The sequence below is a fragment of the Protopterus annectens genome, chromosome 1.part1 (assembly GCF_019279795.1).
Source record: "Protopterus annectens isolate FY-2018-M chromosome 1.part1, PAN1.0, whole genome shotgun sequence".
In the NCBI taxonomy this organism is placed as follows: Eukaryota; Metazoa; Chordata; order Ceratodontiformes; family Protopteridae; genus Protopterus; species Protopterus annectens.
In genome coordinates, this window is record NC_056726.1 from 1110042648 (window position 1) to 1110048926 (window position 6279).

At 41.5% G+C, this 6279-nt stretch overlaps 1 long non-coding RNA gene across 1 annotated transcript; it reads right to left on the bottom strand.

Moving 5' to 3' along the window:
- Window positions 1-555: 555 nt before the first annotated feature.
- On the bottom strand, window positions 556-5022 carry LOC122809050. The gene is made up of 3 exons (XR_006365855.1): window positions 4797-5022; window positions 2646-2788; window positions 556-639 (listed from the first exon to the last, which is right to left on the bottom strand). It is a non-coding gene; the product is annotated as an uncharacterized LOC122809050 (long non-coding RNA).
- Between the last annotated feature and the right edge of the window lie 1257 nt (window positions 5023-6279).

Here is a 6279-nt window from a genome sequence, read left to right on the forward strand (position 1 = left end):
CAGGTGTGTAAGCCTAGACACAGAGGTGATAGTGGGGGACAGCAGAAAGCGGAAATAGAGAGGATCAGATTAGGGTACTCACAGTAGACCAGAGGAGAAGGGAAAAGTATCTGAGAAGGCAAGGGAGTCAAGGCAAGAGAAGGTAGCCTAGGAGGCGAGGATAAGACAGGGTATTGGAAGGAGGAAAGGGAGTAGGTTAAGAAGGTAAGAATGAAAATGTAGTAGGAAAAGAAAACTAGTATCCCAGATAGGGATGAGGGAGGGTGACATCTAGTGGGCAACTGTGGAAGTGCAAGTAACAAATAGGGCAGCTTCCAGGTGAGAGCTGTGGATAAGGGGAGAAAGGATAATCTAGGTAGCTATCCAAGGAGTATATGTGGTGGTAATGGAGGAATAAGGGAAAGGGTAGCTGCTGGCTGCTTAGGTATTGGCAGTCTAATGGCTTAACAGTTACAGTAGGTTAAAACATAATGCTGAATGACTAGCTGGACATACTTTCTTTCAGTCTTGAGGTAGTCGTTGATAGGAGGAACCAGTGTCCTGAGCGAAGTCCTAGGTTAATGTGCAAAGAGCACCTTAGTGGAGAATATAGAGGGAATGCAACCCAGGCAAAAACACAGGGTCGATTTGAGGTCAAAGCTGGTATAGGAGGGAAAGAGAAGAAAGAAATAGTGTTATAGTACAAACTTAACATTCACTAATGCAACTACAAAGACAAAATGTGGGAGAAAAACAAATAAAATCAGGTAATCCAAACAATACGCTAAGCAGCATTACATATAGGGTAAAACACATAGAAAAATATGCAAACATATGTATATATAGAGGCTATCATTGATATAAATCACCGCAACTACATAAAACAATCATATTCATGTGTAATTACTGTTGCAAGATAACAGAAACAATCTTCAGTCCTGCATAGAAGTCAGCTTGGTATTGCTGGTAAAATCATGCACAACAAACAGTGAGATCTAACACTAAACGCTTTCAAGACAAGGACTAGTATAATCCATAAAGTAGTGACAGAGGAGATTAGGCCAGAAGCAGTCTCTGTTTAAAGGCATTCGCAGTTCAATATAAAATAAATATACACAGGTAGGGACAACTCAGTTGAAGGAGCCAGCACTCCAAAGAGAAATAACACATTAATATTTACATTTACAGCGTTCCCTTACATACTGAGACAGCAAAACAATGGCCCCACATGATTAGTACACCATTGTAGGAAAAAGCAGAGGCAAGCTAATAAGCTAAGCAGCAAGGCAGTACATTCCTGCTTATTGTGGACGCCAAATATGCTAAACGCATCCGCGTTTCAGAAAGCAGGAGTAGACAGTTTAATCTAGCAGAACAAACATTAAAAGGAAAGTCCTATACAAGAAGCCGTTCCTGTTGATGTAACACTGTCGCATAATTCAAAAAGGGATCTATTTGCAAGATGTTAACCTTACCTAGCTAGAAACAGCAGAACAAGCGATTCTATTCACATATAATCACCTTTTAGTCATGCAGTATAGTAAAACGCACTCGCGTTTACAGGCGGGAGCCTCTAGACTTAACAGTCCTATCTATGAAGTACACTAGCGTTATTAACCGCATTCGCGTATATGAGGGCATGTACACAACCTAAATGAGAGAACTATCACATTTAAAACTAAGTATCTACTTGTTAGACGCAGTCGTTAATTTTAAACAACAGACTTATTGGCACTTATAGTAAATCACAAGTTCAGGCAAAATATGTGCTCAAGTTACATGGACAAAAACACATGGAAACTTACCGAAAAGTATTAGATCACAGCCATGAACACACAGCAGCAGCAGCGTGGAGGGCAGAAATTAAAGATTAAAGATGGCGCCTTTCGGCTGGGGGACGAACTATGTAAACTCTCAAAGGAAGTCACTGGGAAGGGGGCGGGGGTGGTAGGAGGGGGCCAGGTGTAGACCGGAAAGGGAGGGTAATAGTAATACAAGACAGATGAATGGATAGTATAGTAAGGATTGTAGTAGGAAGATGTGGTTAGGAAAGGAGATAGAAGGATGAGTAAAGTAGGGAATAGGACAGAGAGGATAACAGTAAGCAGAAGGCAAGGAGGGTGTGAGGGCTTTTAAACGCTCTATGAGTTTAGATATGTCTAGACAGGTGTGTAAGCCTAGACACAGAGGTGATAGTGGGGGACAGCAGAAAGCGGAAATAGAGAGGATCAGATTAGGGTACTCACAGTAGACCAGAGGAGAAGGGAAAAAGTATCTGAGAAGGCAAGGGGAGTCAAGGCAAGAGAAGGTAGCCTAGGAGGCGAGGATAAGACAGGGTATTGGAAGGAGGAAAGGGAGTAGGTTAAGAAGGTAAGAATGAAAATGTAGTAGGGAAAAGAAAAACTAGTATCCCAGATAGGGATGAGGGGAGGGTGACATCTAGTGGGCAACTGTGGAAGTGCAAGTAACAAATAGGGCAGCTTCCAGGTGAGAGCTGTGGATAAGGGGGAGAAAGGATAATCTAGGTAGCTATCCAAGGAGTATATGTGGTGGTAATGGAGGAATAAGGGGAAAGGGTAGCTGCTGGCTGCTTAGGTATTGGCAGTCTAATGGCTTAACAGTTACAGTAGGTTAAAACATAATGCTAAATGACTAGCTGGACATACTTTCTTTCAGTCTTGAGGTAGCCGTTGATAGGAGGAACCAGTGTCCTGAGCGAGTCCTAGGTTAATGTGCAAAGAGCACCTTAGTGGAGAATATAGAGGGAATGCAACCCAGGCAAAAACACAGGGTCGATTTGAGGTCAAAGCTGGTATAGGAGGGAAAGAGAAGAAAGAAATAGTGTTATAGTACAAACTTAACATTCACTAATGCAACTACAAAGACAAAATGTGGGAGAAAAACAAATAAAATCAGGTAATCCAAACAATACGCTAAGCAGCATTACATATAGGGTAAAACACATAGAAAAATATGCAAACATATGTATATATAGAGGCTATCATTGATATAAATCACCGCAACTACATAAAACAATCATATTCATGTGTAATTACTGTTGCAAGATAACAGAAACAATCTTCAGTCCTGCATAGAAGTCAGCTTGGTATTGCTGGTAAAATCATGCACAACAAACAGTGAGATCTAACACTAAACGCTTTCACACAAGGGCTAGTATAATCCATAAAGTAGTGACAGAGGAGATTAGGCCAGAAGCAGTCTCTGTTTAAAGGCATTCGCAGTTCAATATAAAATAAATATACACAGGTAGGGACAACTCAGTTGAAGGAGCCAGCACTCCAAAGAGAAATAACACATTAATATTTACATTTACAGCGTTCCTTACATACTGAGACAGCAAAACAATGGCCCCACATGATTAGTACACCATTGTAGGAAAAAGCAGAGGCAAGCTAATAAGCTAAGCAGCAAGGCAGTACATTCCTGCTTATTGTGGACGCCAAATAAGCTAAACGCATCCGCGTTTCAGAAAGCAGGAGTAGACAGTTTAATCTAGCAGAACAAACATTAAAAGGAAAGTCCTATACAAGAAGCCGTTCCTGTTGATGTAACACTGTCGCATAATTCAAAAAGGCATCTATTTGCAAGATGTTAACCTTACCCTAGCTAGAAACAGCAGAACAAGCGATTCTATTCACATATAATCACCTTTTAGTCATGCAGTATAGTAAAACGCACTCGCGTTTACAGGCGGGAGCCTCTAGACTTAACAGTCCTATCTATGAAGTACACTAGCGTTATTAACCGCATTCGCGTATCTATGAGGGCATGTACACAACCTAAATGAGAGAACTATCACATTTAAAACTAAGTATCTACTTGTTAGACGCAGTCGCGTTAATTTTAAACAACAGACTTATTGGCACTTATAGTAAATCACAAGTTCAGGCAAAATATGTGCTCAAGTTACATGGACAAAAACACATGGAAACTTACCGAAAAGTATTAGATCACAGCCATGAACACACAGCAGCAGCAGCGTGGAGGGCAGAAATTAAAGATTAAAGATGGCGCCTTCCGGGGGGGGGACGAACTATGTAAACTCACAAAGGAAGTCACGGGGAGGGGGGGGGGGGTGGTAGGAGGGGGCCAGGTGTAGACCGGAAAGGGAGGGTAATAGTAATACAAGACAGATGAATGGATAGTATAGTAAGGATTGTAGTAGGAAGATGTGGTTAGGAAAGGAGATAGAAGGATGAGTAAAGTAGGGAATAGGACAGAGAGGATAACAGTAAGCAGAAGGCAAGGAGGGTGTGAGGGCTTTTAAACGCTCTATGAGTTTAGATATGTCTAGACAGGTGTGTAAGCCTAGACACAGAGGTGATAGTGGGGGACAGCAGAAAGCGGAAATAGAGAGGATCAGATTAGGGTACTCACAGTAGACCAGAGGAGAAGGGAAAAAGTATCTGAGAAGGCAAGGGGAGTCAAGGCAAGAGAAGGTAGCCTAGGAGGCGAGGATAAGACAGGGTATTGGAAGGAGGAAAGGGAGTAGGTTAAGAAGGTAAGAATTAAAATGTAGTAGGGAAAAGAAAAACTAGTATCCCAGATAGGGATGAGGGGAGGGTGACATCTAGTGGGCAACTGTGGAAGTGCAAGTAACAAATAGGGCAGCTTCCAGGTGAGAGCTGTGGATAAGTGGAGAAAGGATAATCTAGGTAGCTATCCAAGGAGTATATGTGGTGGTAATGGAGGAATAAGGGGAAAGGGTAGCTGCTGGCTGCTTAGGTATTGGCAGTCTAATGGCTTAACAGTTACAGTAGGTTAAAACATAATGCTAAATGACTAGCTGGACATACTTTCTTTCAGTCTTGAGGTAGCCGTTGATAGGAGGAACCAGTGTCCTGAGCGAGTCCTAGGTTAATGTGCAAAGAGCACCTTAGTGGAGAATATAGAGGGAATGCAACCCAGGCAAAAACACAGGGTCGATTTGAGGTCAAAGCTGGTATAGGAGGGAAAGAGAAGAAAGAAATAGTGTTATAGTACAAACTTAACATTCACTAATGCAACTACAAAGACAAAATGTGGGAGAAAACAAATAAAATCAGGTAATCCAAACAATACGCTAAGCAGCATTACATATAGGGTAAAACACATAGAAAAATATGCAAACATATGTATATATAGAGGCTATCATTGATATAAATCACCGCAACTACATAAAACAATCATATTCATGTGTAATTACTGTTGCAAGATAACAGAAACAATCTTCAGTCCTGCATAGAAGTCAGCTTGGTATTGCTGGTAAAATCATGCACAACAAACAGTGAGATCTAACACTAAACGCTTTCACAGACAAGGACTAGTATAATCCATAAAGTAGTGACAGAGGAGATTAGGCCAGAAGCAGTCTCTGTTTAAAGGCCTGCGCAGTTCAATATCTAGTAAATATACACAGGTAGGGACAACTCAGTTGAAGGAGCCAGCACTCCAAAGAGAAATAACACATTAATATTTACATTTACAGCGTTCCTTACATACTGAGACAGCAAAACAATGGCCCCACATGATTAGTACACCATTGTAGGAAAAAGCAGAGGCAAGCTAATAAGCTAAGCAGCAAGGCAGTACATTCCTGCTTATTGTGGACGCCAAGCTAAACGCATCCGCGTTTCAGAAAGCAGGAGTAGACAGTTTAATCTAGCAGAACAAACATTAAAAGGAAAGTCCTATACAAGAAGCCGTTCCTGTTGATGTAACACTGTCGCATAATTCAAAAGGGATCTATTTGCAAGATGTTAACCTTACCCTAGCTAGAAACAGCAGAACAAGCGATTCTATTCACATATAATCACCTTTTAGTCATGCAGTATAGTAAAACGCACTCGCGTTTACAGGCGGGAGCCTCTAGACTTAACAGTCCTATCTATGAAGTACACTAGCGTTATTAACGCATTCGCGTTTCTATGAGGGCATGTACACAACCTAAATGAGAGAACTATCACATTTAAAACTAAGTATCTACTTGTTAGACGTCGCGTTAATTTTAAACAACAGACTTATTGGCACTTATAGTAAATCACAAGTTCAGGCAAAATATGTGCTCAAGTTACATGGACAAAAACACATGGAAACTTACTGCAAAGTATTAGATCACAGCCATGAACACACAGCAGCAGCAGCGTGGAGGGCAGAAATTAAAGATTAAAGATGGCGCCTTTCGGCTGGGGGACGAACTATGTAAACTCTCAAAGGAAGTCACTGGGAAGGGGCGGGGTGGTAGGACGGGGCCAGGTGTAGACCGGAAAGGGAGGGTAATAGTAATACAAGACAGATGAA